General features: G+C 40.2%; 1 pseudogene; it reads left to right on the top strand.

Annotated features, from left to right (window-relative positions):
• Positions 1-8,490: 8,490 nt before the first annotated feature.
• LOC149493742 (uncharacterized) lies at positions 8,491-11,893 on the top strand (annotated as a pseudogene).
• Positions 11,894-13,071: the final 1,178 nt, after the last annotated feature.

Raw genomic sequence — 13,071 nt, 5'->3', positions numbered from 1 at the left:
TCTTGCCTCTTAATGAGGGCTTAAAAAGAGATCTTGCCTCTTAGAGGGCTTGAAAAGAGATTTTGCCTCTTAGAGGACTTGAAAAGATGTTTTGCCTCTTAATGAGGACTTGAAAAGATGTTTTGCCTCTTAATGAGGGCTTGAAAAGATGTTTTGCCTCTTAATGAGGGCTTGAAAAGATATTTTGCCTCTTAATGAGGGCTTGAAAAGATGTTTTGCCTCTTAATGAGGGCTAGAAAAGATGTTTGGCCTCTTAGAGGACTTGAAAAGATGTTTTGCCTCTTAATGAGGGCTTGAAAAGAGATTTGCTTTATTTTTACTTTTCTCATTGAGAACCAAGGGTCCACCTAAAGTCGAAATGATCAAATGGCTTGGTTTTGGATGAAAAAGGGTTGGTTATTGGTTAGGGTTTCACCCTAGGTTTTATGTAAGAAAGTTAACCATTAACCGGGTTCTACCCTGGGTTTGGGTAAAAGAGATTGACGATGGTTGGGTTCCACCCTGGGTTGTGTATGTTTTTTTTTTATAACACTTGCCCCTGAATTCGACTTGGAGGATTTTGCCCCCTGCTTGAGGGAATTGATGCCTTTATTAGCTGAAACAGAATTTCTTCTTAATGAAAGACTAAAATTCTGTGATTACTTCTGTGATGGGAGAATGGTGAAGGTTCTTATCACTTCTTGCCCCCAGAATGGTGCTGACCATGGAATACTTCAAAACATTGGTGTTGTATTTGTCCTTTCGATCGAGGAATCAAAGAGAACAAGGTTACTTATATGACTCGAGGAAACGGACAATGTGGATGACATCGCTCGTCTGAAAGGATCGAAGAAACGATGGTCCGAGTGGAAACGAGGTATTAAAGAATTACCTCTCAATGATTATGTTTGACACTTTTTTAGAGATTGTTTTGACATTTTTCTCTCTCCCTCTTTCTTCGAGGAATGACTCAAAGAGTGACGCTTTCAAAACGAACTTTTGAGAATGACTCGATTTTTGTGGCCCGTTGTGGAATGACCACTGATGACGGAGACTTGATTTTAGAGACTCATATTTTTCTTGTAGTGAATTGTGACTCGAAGGAACTGGGTGATTCCTGAAAAAAATGATTTATATACTCCCGAGAAGACCTTTGAAAGCACTTTTTTTTCTTTTTGCCTTAACTTTTGCCTAGTAGCCGCCCTTTCGGGTTTTTGACTCTAGCAGGCTCTTTGCCCTAACTTTTGCCTAGACCGCCCTTTCGGGTTTTCAGTCTAGCGGGCTCAATTCTTGCCTGAAGCCGCCCTTTCGGGTTTTCAACTCCAGCTTTTTATTTTTCTTTTCTTCCCTTTTTTTTATTTTTTATTTTTATTTTTTTGTATTGGCAAAGAGAAAATGCTATTTATGATGCAAACTTATGTTTGTGACCGCGCCTTTGTGGTTGCCTACGTATCTCCAAGAACTCTTCGGGGGATGGGGAGAATCAGGTCTTTCGTAGTTCCTTCCAGGATGCGAACTTCGTGCTCGGCTGGTGCGGAATTCATCTCCGACTTGATGTTAGTGCGGAATTCCTTTCCGGCTTGGTGCGGAATTTATTTCCGACTTGCTGTTGGGGGAAAATTCAATTTTGCCTTAATGCTGATTGTGGAATTCATTTCCGATTTGATTTCTTCGCGGGATTTCTTCCCGGCTTGATGTCTTTGGGGGATTCCTTCCCGATCGTATGTCTTTGCGGGATTCCTTCCCGACTTGATGTTGATGCAGAATTCATTTCTGACTTGATTTCTTCGCGGGATTCCTTCCCGGCTTGATGTCTTTGCGGGATTCCTTCCCGACTCGATGTTAATGCAGAATTCATTTCTGACTTAAGTTCTTCGCAGGATTCCTTCCCGGCTTGATGTCTTTACGGGATTCATTCCCGACTGGATGTCTCTATGGGATTCATTCCCGATTTTGATGATGTTGAATCAACTTATTGACCCGAGCTCGTATGATAGTGATGACCCTAAGCGGATCTGACTTTGTTGTTGTAGTGGTCTTACCACTGGTTGACTGAAATATGACTTGTATTCATCACAAAGAGTTTTGAATACCCACATTGTGGTGGTAACTTGAGTGGCTTGAGTGTTGAAGAAGCTTTTATGCTTTGAGTTTGTGGCTTCGCCATGTTTGAATTCTTGAGGTTAATTTGATTCCTTTTCTTGAACTTTATCTTCCTCTGAATTTGAAACTTATTTCCTCAATGGTTCTCCTCTCCATAAGGAATTTTGAGGAGACTCTTCCTTTTCCTCGTTTTGAGAAATGATCCTTGTTTATAAGGACACTTGTACTTGTGCCATGCTTGGCGCTTGATTTTCAAGGTGTTTGTTGTCATCCAATTCGTGAAAATGACTGCTTCTTTTAACTTGCTTTTTCAAAGTGTGAGTAGCCGCTTGGTCTTTGTCCTTATGACTGAAATGATTTGTCATCTACCCTTGATGGTCTTGAATTTAACGGAGAGCCTGCAGTTGACCCGTTTTTGACAACTCGATTTCCTGTAGCTTTGTCCTTGATTTCTTTCTTTTGTGCAGGAGTTCCTTTTTGACCCATTTTTTTTCTTTTGCTTGTTTTCTTCCTTTTGACCAGGGGTTCCTTTTGTCCCGTTTTTCCCTATGCTTGCTTAGAAGCAGCCTCTCCATAAAGAATTTCGAGGCAACTGGATTCTGAGATGACTTGAGTAGTGTATGGATAGCATTGCGACTTCGTGCAGACCCAACCCAATTCCAAATATAACTTCTTTTATTCTGTCGCTTTTAAGCTCGAAATTCAAACACCTCTCTGTCGGAGCATCTTCCATTCCTGGGTTTTTGGAGAAACCATTCTGGCCCTAACCCCTTCAATTGGCTTTGCCTCGGTACTGTTTTGAAGTTTGCGTACCCTTTGCTGGATCCTTTCCATGATTACCCTTCAAAACTTCCCCTTTGATGGTGCTTCTTAGGATGCCCCCAGCTTTGATTGATGCAGAGCAAATGAAAGGATGAATGCATTTTTCTTTGCCAATTTTTATTATCTTTTTGTCATTTTTTTTTTATTTTTTTCAATTTTTATTATTTTTTTTCGATTTTTTTTTTCACAGGCAAGGATAGGGAAAGAGTATAAATATGATTGGAACGTAAACTGATCCCTTTTTATTGATAAGACAAAATTTGTGTACAAAAGACACTTAGATTTACAAATGAATACTTGAATGGAAATGAAAAAGAAAAAAAACGAGACCCTAAAAGATAGACTCTAGGTGGACTGTGATGGACTAGGATTGGATTGACTGTAGTGACTTTGTTCTTCTCGATGCTTCAATCGATCAGACATGTTGTTGTTGGTCTTGAACAATTCCTTTGTTCTTTTGGAGGCTTGATCTCAAACTTCTCAGACACAAACTTCATTCAATTCTAAGAAAAGTTCGAAAGGATCGAACGATTCTTGTTCAGCAAATTTTTTTTTGCATTAATCCCATGGTTAGGCAAGGGATTGGTTGATGTTCAGCTTGCTCTTGGGGATGATGGACCCATTGTCAACCAGGTCTTGTAGACGATTTTTCAAAGTCCAGAATGATTCGGTCTTATGCCCATGTCCTTGATGGTACTCACAGTATTCATTGGCTTTGAAATTCCGGGGCAGGGGGTTTGGTAATGGCCTTGCTTCTAAGGGCTTCAGTAAATTTGATTTCACTGCTTCTCGGAACACCAAAAGGATTGGCATGCCGAGATCAGTATATTGCCTCCTTGGCTGATTGTTTCCCAAATTCCCAACACGTAAAGGATTCGTGGGGATTATACTGGCTATTTCATTTGTCTCACTGGACCCAGCATGATTCTGCTTCTTGTATGAGTCTTCTTTGAGTTGACCCAACTGGATTAAGTCTTCCACCTTAGTTGCAGTCGCAATAAGCGATTGGAACGTAGGCAAGTACTGTGTTTGAAGCTGTGACTGGTAGACTGGCAGTAAATTCTTGATTATTATGTCAACTTGTTCCTGTTCAGAGGGTCGGTTGATCATTTGAGCGGCTTTGGCTCTCCACCTCGAAAGGAACGAGGAGAAAGGCTCATTGTTCTTTTGTTTAGTGGTTTCTAGCTCCCTCCGGGTAACATCCACTTCAATATTATAATGGTACTGCGTGTTGAAAGCATTGCATATGTCCTCCCAATTCTTCATTTTGGAACGATCCAAGCTAACAAACCATCTTAATGCAGCACCAGTCAAAGATTGCTGAAACAACTGAGCAAGGAGCTCGCTGTTCAGGCCAAACGGGTTTAGGGCACCCACATACATTTTCAGATGAGTTTTGGGACATGTGGTTCCGTCAAACTTATCCATGTTGGGCATTTTGAATTTTGTTGGCAGTCTCGCTTCGGGGAACAAGGACAAGGAGTCCATGTCCACCACTTCCTTGTGGGTTTTGAGAGCAGTGATAGATCTTTCCAACAATTCCAGCTTCTCTCTCATTTTCTGAGCTTCCAGCTCAGAAGCAGTTCTGGAGGGCATGTCATCCAGGTTAAGGGCAGGGTTTGTCGGTTCAGCAGCAGGACCCTGATTAGAGGTAGTAGGTCCGCTTCCCCCGGCCGAAGCCCCATTTCCATTACCATTACCTAGTTCAGCTATCAGGGCAGTCCTTTGGGCAGCCAATGCCTCATTCATTCTGGCCTCCATCCTGGCCTCCAGTTGTTCAATGAGATTTTGGATGTCAGTGAGTGATGCCATTGGTGCAGGTAGGGTTGTAGGAGTTGTAGGTAAAACTGGTGCAGCTGGTGAAGCTGGTGAAGCTGGTGAGGTCGGTGATAGTACTGTAGACGTGACTGGTACTTGAACGGGGGTTACCTGTGAAAGGACATAGTCAAAACGATTAGACTAATCCTATATAAGGTATTTTCATAGGGTATGTGAGATAGTGTGAGGTGGGGTAATGTATGGGTAAGGTATTTGGACTTGACCCTTATGATGTGGGGTGGTATGACCAAACAATGTTGGGTGGTGTTGATATAGGGAAGAATGACTTGACCCTGTGAGATGGGACGGTCTGACCCTATGTGGTAGGGTAGGTAATGTTGGTATGCTAGGACACCTCGACTTTTCGAATGGCCCTAAGTTCTCAAAGAAAAATTTTTTCTTGGGCCTTAGGGGCCAAAATGTAATTTTTCAGGTCTCAGGGCCCAAAAATGTGATTTTCCAGCTTTTGAAATTAAATGTTCTTTTTTTAATGAGATGATATGTCATGAATGCGCACAACATCACGTCATACTTTGTTTAATGATATGATTCGTATCATTGGGTGCATACAGTCCTAAAGGATAGGTTCTATAGGCTATGACACAAATAGAGAATTGGCTTATAAGGGGACCCTTGAACCTTGAGTAAGGATATACCTAACCACATGTGAAACAAAGAGTTTCGCGTGGGTCCAACGGTACGCATACTCATGGGCCACCCCCAAAAGGATTAGGGATGGTTTGCGGTAACAGGGAGGACGCTTTGGCTGTCCGTCGACATAATCAAAGAGACCTGCCGATCAGCGCTACTTGCTATCCAGACTCAGAAGTTTGAACAGAGAGAGAAGAAATTCATTTGAAGTTCATTTATTTTATGCAATGGAGAAAAGGATTCTCGATCGTGCAAATAAATCAACAAATTTAAATGTCTTAATCAAATTTGTTACTTAAGTTTAAATTTCCTCTCATCGAGTATTCTTAAAGAAAGAACACTCGATTCGTTCTATGATACCCTGCAAAACAAAGCACAACAAAATAGTACCCTAAAGAAGGGCGGGTTAGTTTATACAGCAATTGTAGTCCACTTTATGCAAAATGATTACATAAAGTCCCCAGCAGAGTCGCCAAACTGTGAACCCCTCCCCAAAATGTCATATAGCATGTGAATGCATGTGACTAAGGAAGAAATGCATGTGAATGAATGAGTCGCCACCTTGTTTAATTGTTTTAGGGTAAACTAGGAAAAACCCTAAGTGACTCCAATTTTAATTAACCTAGTTACTAGATTAATTAGCCCAATGTCTAAGGCATGGTATGCAAACCCGAGATGGATCCCGAGACTATGTCATGCTGCTAAACTAACCTAAATGAATGAATGTTTGCTTTGCAAGGAAAATGAAGTAATTGGACCAAATGAAATGTTTGAATGAATTCGACTTGCCACTCGGGGTGAAATCCCGAACGTGCCTACGTACTTCCGTTTGAATGGAAGATCAAAGTCAACGTAGTTCGATAGGCCTCTTTTAGAGGGCTTTTGAAGGGGATGCTTAATGCATGAGTGTGTGTATGCTTTGTGCATTTCGTTTAGGCATTTTGCCAAAAGATTGATTGATTTAGGCACTTGGTGCCAAAATGTTGATTTTGAGGCTTTTAGCCAAAAGAATTTAATTTGGGCTTATTCTTGCCAAAAGATTGATTTTGAAGGCATTTGTGCCAAAACGAATTGTTTTAAGGCTTTTAAAGCCAAAATATTGGTTTAGGCAATTAATTTGCCAAATGATGTTAATTGGGCGATTGTCGCCTAAATGGATTGATTTAAGGCAGTTTATTTGCCAAAAAAAATTGTTTGAAGGCTTTTAGCCAAAGAAATTTAATTTAAGCGATTTGTCGCTAAAAAGGTTAATCTTCACTTATAGGCAATTTGTTTGCCTAAAGTGATTAATTAAATTGAAATATAGGCAATTTATTGCCATAATAAAAAAAGTGTTTAATTAGGGCCTTTTAGTCACAATTATTGATTAATTAGACTTAAGCCGAAACTTGTTCGAAATAAAGGCAATTTCACCATAGTTATTGATTAACTAGGCTTTTAGCCAATATTGTCGAATTTAAACTTTAATACCACGATCATTAATTAACCGGGCATTTAGCTTAAATTTATTTAATTGAGGCAATTTATTTGCCTAGTTAATGGTATGAATGCATTTATGCAGTTATAGAATTTAAGAGGAGTAGAAAAGAAGCATGCATGAAATGCTAAAATTAAAAAAAACAGAGTTTAGTTTTGCGTACCTGATTTAGTCGACGGCCACTTCTTAACTCCAGGTTAAGCTCCTCGTTAAGGGAAATTAATTAATTTAATTTTAATGACCACTTAACAAAGAAAGAAAGCAATAAAAGCTAAATTAAAATGCAAAAAAAGCAGTAAAGAATTCGCAAGGAGCGAGAGGGAGAAGGAGCGTCCGTCAACACAGACTGAGTGAGGAAAAAAGGAGGCCCGAGGCCTGTATTTATAGGCGCAAAACGGACTGTTTCCGGTGGCTGGGTCGCCGGATGGACCGCCGGCTCGGCGGCCTGCCCGGCGGCCGGGCCGCCAAGTCTCGGCGGCCGGACCGCCGGCTGAGCCGCCGGATCGGCGGCCCTCCCGGCGGCCGGGTCTGCCGGGTCTCGGCCGCTGGGCCGCCGGCTGGGCCGCCGGATCGGCGGCCCTCCCGGCGACCGGGCCGCCGGGTCTCAGCGGTCGGGCCGCCGGGTCTCGGCGGCCCGCCCGGCGGCCGGGCCGCCGGTTCGTCGGCGGCCTGCCCGGCGGCTGGGCCGCCGACTCGGCGGCCTTCCCGCAGCCAAGCGCCGGTCTTTCGGCGGCTGGGCCGCCGGCTCGGTGGCTGGCTCCGGTGGCTGAGCCACCGGGGCAGGCAGGTTTACTCCGGGGGCTTTTCCGGGAGTTCCGGACCTCCAAAAAATATTCCGGGACCTGTTCCGCGATCCTCGCGACATTCCGGACGTTTTAAGTACCATATTGGCATACTTCCAGTAAATGTCCAAAATGGCCTCCGGTCTGGCCGGACTGTTTGCAGTCCGGCACTGACACTGTGGTGAAGTCAAAGTTACTGTAGAAAATTCAAATTTACTGTAGCAATGTCAAAATTTGAGTATTCACAATATTATAAATATTCATATTTTTTTCTTAATAAAAAAATTGTAGGACTATAGTAAAAGAAAAAGAAAAAAGAAGGAAGATCTTAATATCATAAATTGTAATGATTAATAAAGGAAAGATTAATTAGTGTTTGCTATTAATAATGGTATCTTTTACTATCTTTCATAGTTATGCACAGTTCACTCTTTTTTTTTTTTCTTTGAAATTACTTTATTTTTATTTGCGTTGTCATTTGAGTGGAACTCACATGAATGATGCGTTTGAGTTTGAGGCCTAGTAGTGGCCATTTTGACTTTGGAGAATATTGGGATGATATAGAAGTGTTTATGTGAGTATGTTTTGACTTGTGATTATGTTATGTCGAAGTGCTGCCGAAATTTTTTAGAAACTGAATATGAGGAATCGTACACTTACTGATATTATAGTAAATTTTAAAATTGAATATTAAGTTTACACTTAATAAGTTTACTTATTATAGAAACAACCTTAGGAAGTTAGAAATGTAAATGGAACATTACTTTTGGTCTGTTTTAAGGATGATTTAGGACTAATGCAATTACATATAATTTGCCCTTTATAAACAGAGTGTTAATTACGTAAAAAAAAAAAAAAATGCAGACTAATCGAGATTGGATGTACTTGAGGTACAAGGTCAATGGGATATTAAGAAAATAAATTCTTGCAAGGATGGAATCGTTTATACAGTTTGCAGTTGCTAATCCTAGTTGTAAGGATGGTAATAAGTTGAGGTGTCCATATAATCACAAAAAGTGTCAAAATAGAGCCTTCTTAGATATTGATACAATTAAACTTCATTTATACAAAAATGGGTTCGTGGAAAATTATTACGAATGGATACATCATGGTAAACCTTGAGTTTCCAGTGGATCGGGCCACTCTATTTCTATAAGTTCAGAAGGTCAGCTTTTGCAATTTCGGTATGGTAATCGATGCAATGATATGGTAATCGATACGAGTAGAGCAGAATTTCATTGGGATAATACGGAGGAATCGCCAAACTATGCAGCACAATAATTGTTTGACATGCTATGTGCAACTAATAGTGAACTGTGGCCTAGATGCAAGAATCATTTAGTTCTATCTGTAGTGGCACGATTACTGCACATGAAAGCAGAGCACCATTTTTCAAAAAGGTGTTACGATGATTTTGTGCAGTTATCAAAAGAAATGTTGCCTGAAGGCGCCATTCAATGGTGGATAATTTTTACCAGACAAAAAAAATAGTTTGGGGATTAGGACTACCCGTGGAAAAGATTGATTGTTGTCAAAAGAATAGAATGATATACTGGGGTGTTGACTCCGAATTAAGAGAATGCAAGTTTTATAATTTTTCAAGATATCAATGGCGGGGTCAAGGGACTGGTAGAGTATAAAGAAAGAAGGCTTTCAAGAAGATGTATTATTTCCCTCTTGTTCCTCGCCTTCAAAGGTTATATGCATCTAAGGTGATAGCTGAACATATGAGATGGCATCCTTTGCATGAATATGAGAATGGTATAATGACTCATCCGTCAGACTCTGAAGCCTGGAAACACTTTGATAACAATCATCCTGTGTTTGCTGCTGAGATGAGAAATATGAGATTGGGGCTTTATACTGATAGGTTTCAGTCGTTTGGCCAATCAGGAGAACAATATTCATCATAGCCTGTCATTGTCACACTATATAATCTACCACCCTCAATGTTTATGAAAGATGAATACATGTTTTTATGTGTTATTGTACCTAACCCTAATAATCCAAAATACAAACTTGATGTGTTTCTGCAACCTTTGATTGCCGAACTTAATTATTTATGGGAGTATGGGGTTGAAACGTTTGATATTTCAGCCAATCAGAATTTCATAACGCGAGCTGCTTTGCTTTGGACCATCAGTGATTTTCCAACATTTGGAATGTTATCTGGGTCGATTATGGCAGGCAAATTGGCTTGTCCTTATTGCATGGAAAACACTAATGCATTTACACTAAAAAATGGAGGTAAACAATGTTGGTTTGATTTTCATCGCAAATTCTTACCAGTATCTCACCCTTGGAGGCGAAATCGACAATGCTTTAAAAAGAACACGACTATTGTTGATCCCCTTCCACCTGTGAAACCTAAAGTTGAAATATTACAAGAAATTGAAGATCTAGGGCTTATGAAAGTTATAGAGTTAGGTGCAGAAGAGGTAAATGGTAGAATTGGCTGAAATAGCGGATGGAAAAAGCGAAGCATCTTTTGGGATTTGCCATACTGGAGTTCACTTCTTATCTGTCATAACCTTGATGTGATGCATATAGAAAAAAATGTGTTTGAAAATCTGCTCAACACTGTCATGAACATTAAGGGAAAATCCAAGGATAATGCAAAAGCGAGAGCAGATATGAAGGAAATTTGTCGTCGACCAAAACTCGAGCAATCTGTAGTTACTGTTAAAATATGGGTAGATGTGTCGACATTAGGAAATACATATTGTTTTTGCATGAAAAGCCACGACTGTCATATTTTCATGCAAAGATTAATTCCTGTGGCATTCCGAAAATTGTTGCCAAGGAAAATTTGGAAAGCATTGACAGAATTAAGTCTCTTTTTCAAGGAATTGACAATGACTGCTATCCGATGCGATGATATAGACCAATTAGTGCGAGAAATCTCAGTAGTGATATGCAAATTAGAGCGAATTTTCCCGCCCAGCTTCTTTGATTATAGAGCATTTGCCAATTCATTTGCCCTATGAATCTCGTATAGCAGAACAGGTACAATATAGATGGATGTATCCATTTGAGAGGTGAATCACTAACATCTCATTCTAATCATTACAATGTTATTTCAACTCATATTTACATATTGTCTTTGTACAATTACAAACACCTACAGAAAATTAAAAAGAATGTGCACAATAAAGCAAAGGTCAAGGGATGAATTTACAATGCATATTTGGTGCAAGAAGATTCACCTTTTGTTCACACTACTTCGAACCACATGTATACACCAAGCATCGGAGAGTGCCACGCAATGATGACGGAGGAGATCAAATAGATACTGAGTTAGAAGGGAATCTAATAATTTTCACCTATCCTGGGCGTACGATTGGTAAATCAAAATAAAGACGATTAACTGATGTAGAGATACGAGGGGCTCAAACCTATATTTTGTTGAATTGCGAAGAAATTACACCATTTGTATAGTAAGTATAAATCTTGTAGAGAGTCTAAACTTAATATAGCTCATTTAAATCATATTTATGATAATTTGGTTCGTTCATAAATAGGAAATATATCAAGCGTTTACGGCTACAAAATCCCAATTTGACTTATACTGCAGTTAACGCAAAACTAGACTTTGAATTTGCACAATGGTTCAAATATTATGTAAGTAACTTTCTAGTTACACAACACATATGTGGACATTCTTAGATTTTACTCGTGTCATTACTATTTCCCATAGGCTCGAAGGTCGGGAAGCGATATTGATAATAGATTCATTATCGATCTAGCAAGGGGACCTCTATCGGTTGCTAATGCCTACTCTAGCTACTTTGTAAATGGTTACAAGTTTCACACTGAGGGTTATGGGACAAGCAGAAAGATAATGAACAGTGGTGTTTGCATAAAGGGATCAAACTACAGTAACGAGTCAAATGATTTTTATGGAAAATTGGTTAAGGTTTCGAAGTTAGAATATCCATCCCTACCAATCAAGTGCACAATCTTATTCAAATGTGAATGATTTGATCCTACGCCAAACGTTGGCATGAAGGTTCATCCTAATTATAATCTTGTAGACATGAATCATAGAAGAAGATATATGAAGTACGAACCTTTTGTGATGGCGATGCAAGCTATGCAGGTGTACTATGTTCCATGCCCATCATTGAAACGAGATCGTTGCAATTGGATGGCGGTATGTAAAATCAAGCCTAGAGCAGTTGTTCATGCAGTTGAAACCAAACAATCTACTTTACTCGCAATATTTAAGCCTGTTGGCGCGTGGATTTATGCCTCCACCTGACCCAATGATGATATGAGGACAAAGTATGAGGCTTCACAATAAACCAGAGGTGTCTGAATCAAAAATTGAACCAAACCGCCCAAAGGAGCCTGACCCATGTTAGGGCTGCATCACGCAGCTCTAACGGGTCTGACACCTTTGGCGCGCGCCCGTGCAGTGGCCTACACTGTTTGTATGGATAAGCGGCAACTGTACAAAAAGTAAGTCGCGTCACGCAGGCTTATGGGTGCGTCACGCAGCTCCTACCCGCGTGACGCGACTGCCCTGTCGCCCTAACCATATAAATACTGCATTACACAGCATAAACGGGACTTTTAGAGACTTTTGAAACTTCTCTCATTTTCTCTCAAAAAGACTAAGGCATTTTAGACAAAAAGAAAACGATTGCGGCTAGGGTTTTCCTCAAAGACTCCAGTGAGTAACCTTGAGGAAGATCAAGCCATTAGGCACATAGATTGAAAAACTTGAAAATATAAAAAGGACATAAGAAAAGAGTAAGAGAGAAAGAAAAGAAAAGAAAGGCTTTTATTGTTAATATTGGACGTTGAATCTTTCTGTGATCGTGAAGCTTCATCCTTAGATCGACCATATCGTATGCAATCCTCAAATCTGAAGGTTAGGTAATCAACTAAACCCTTCTTTTTGCATTTTTCTTTAGCTAGTTATTTATTTGTGAAAATCCCATTTTCTTGGTATTTTAGTTAGTTTGGTTTTGATTAAACTACATTTTGCCCATATTTGAGCGTTTCGAAGTTGTATTAAGCCCCTGTTGGTAAAAAGAACACGTAAAAAAGGGATTTGAATGGTAGTTGCGGACCAGAGCAGCCGCGTCACGCAGCTACTACCCGCGTGACGCAACTGTTCATGTCCAAAAGTCCATAATATGGATTGGACCACCTGCGTAACGCAGCTATTCGCAGACCCAAGAAACTTTTGTATTTAATGTGATATTTCGGATGAATAATCAATAAAACTGAGAATATTAATAAGTCGCGAATAGTTCTGTCACGCAGCTAGGAGTTCTGTCACGCGACCGTTCTTCATAGAACAGCCGCGTGACGCAACTGTTCCAATTTCCAGTAACACAATAAGAGTTGCGCCACGCGAGTGTTCTTCATAGATCACCCGCGTGACGCGACTGTTCTAAAGTTCCAGGATGAATGAAGGGAGTCGCGTCA

This window comes from Jatropha curcas, chromosome 9, assembly GCF_041381405.1.
Source record: "Jatropha curcas cultivar XTBG-Jc1 chromosome 9, XTBG_Jcur_1.0, whole genome shotgun sequence".
Lineage (NCBI taxonomy): Eukaryota > Viridiplantae > Streptophyta > Magnoliopsida > Malpighiales > Euphorbiaceae > Jatropha > Jatropha curcas.
Note: the sequence above shows the minus strand (reverse complement) of the source record. Positions and strands in the feature narration are given on the sequence as shown.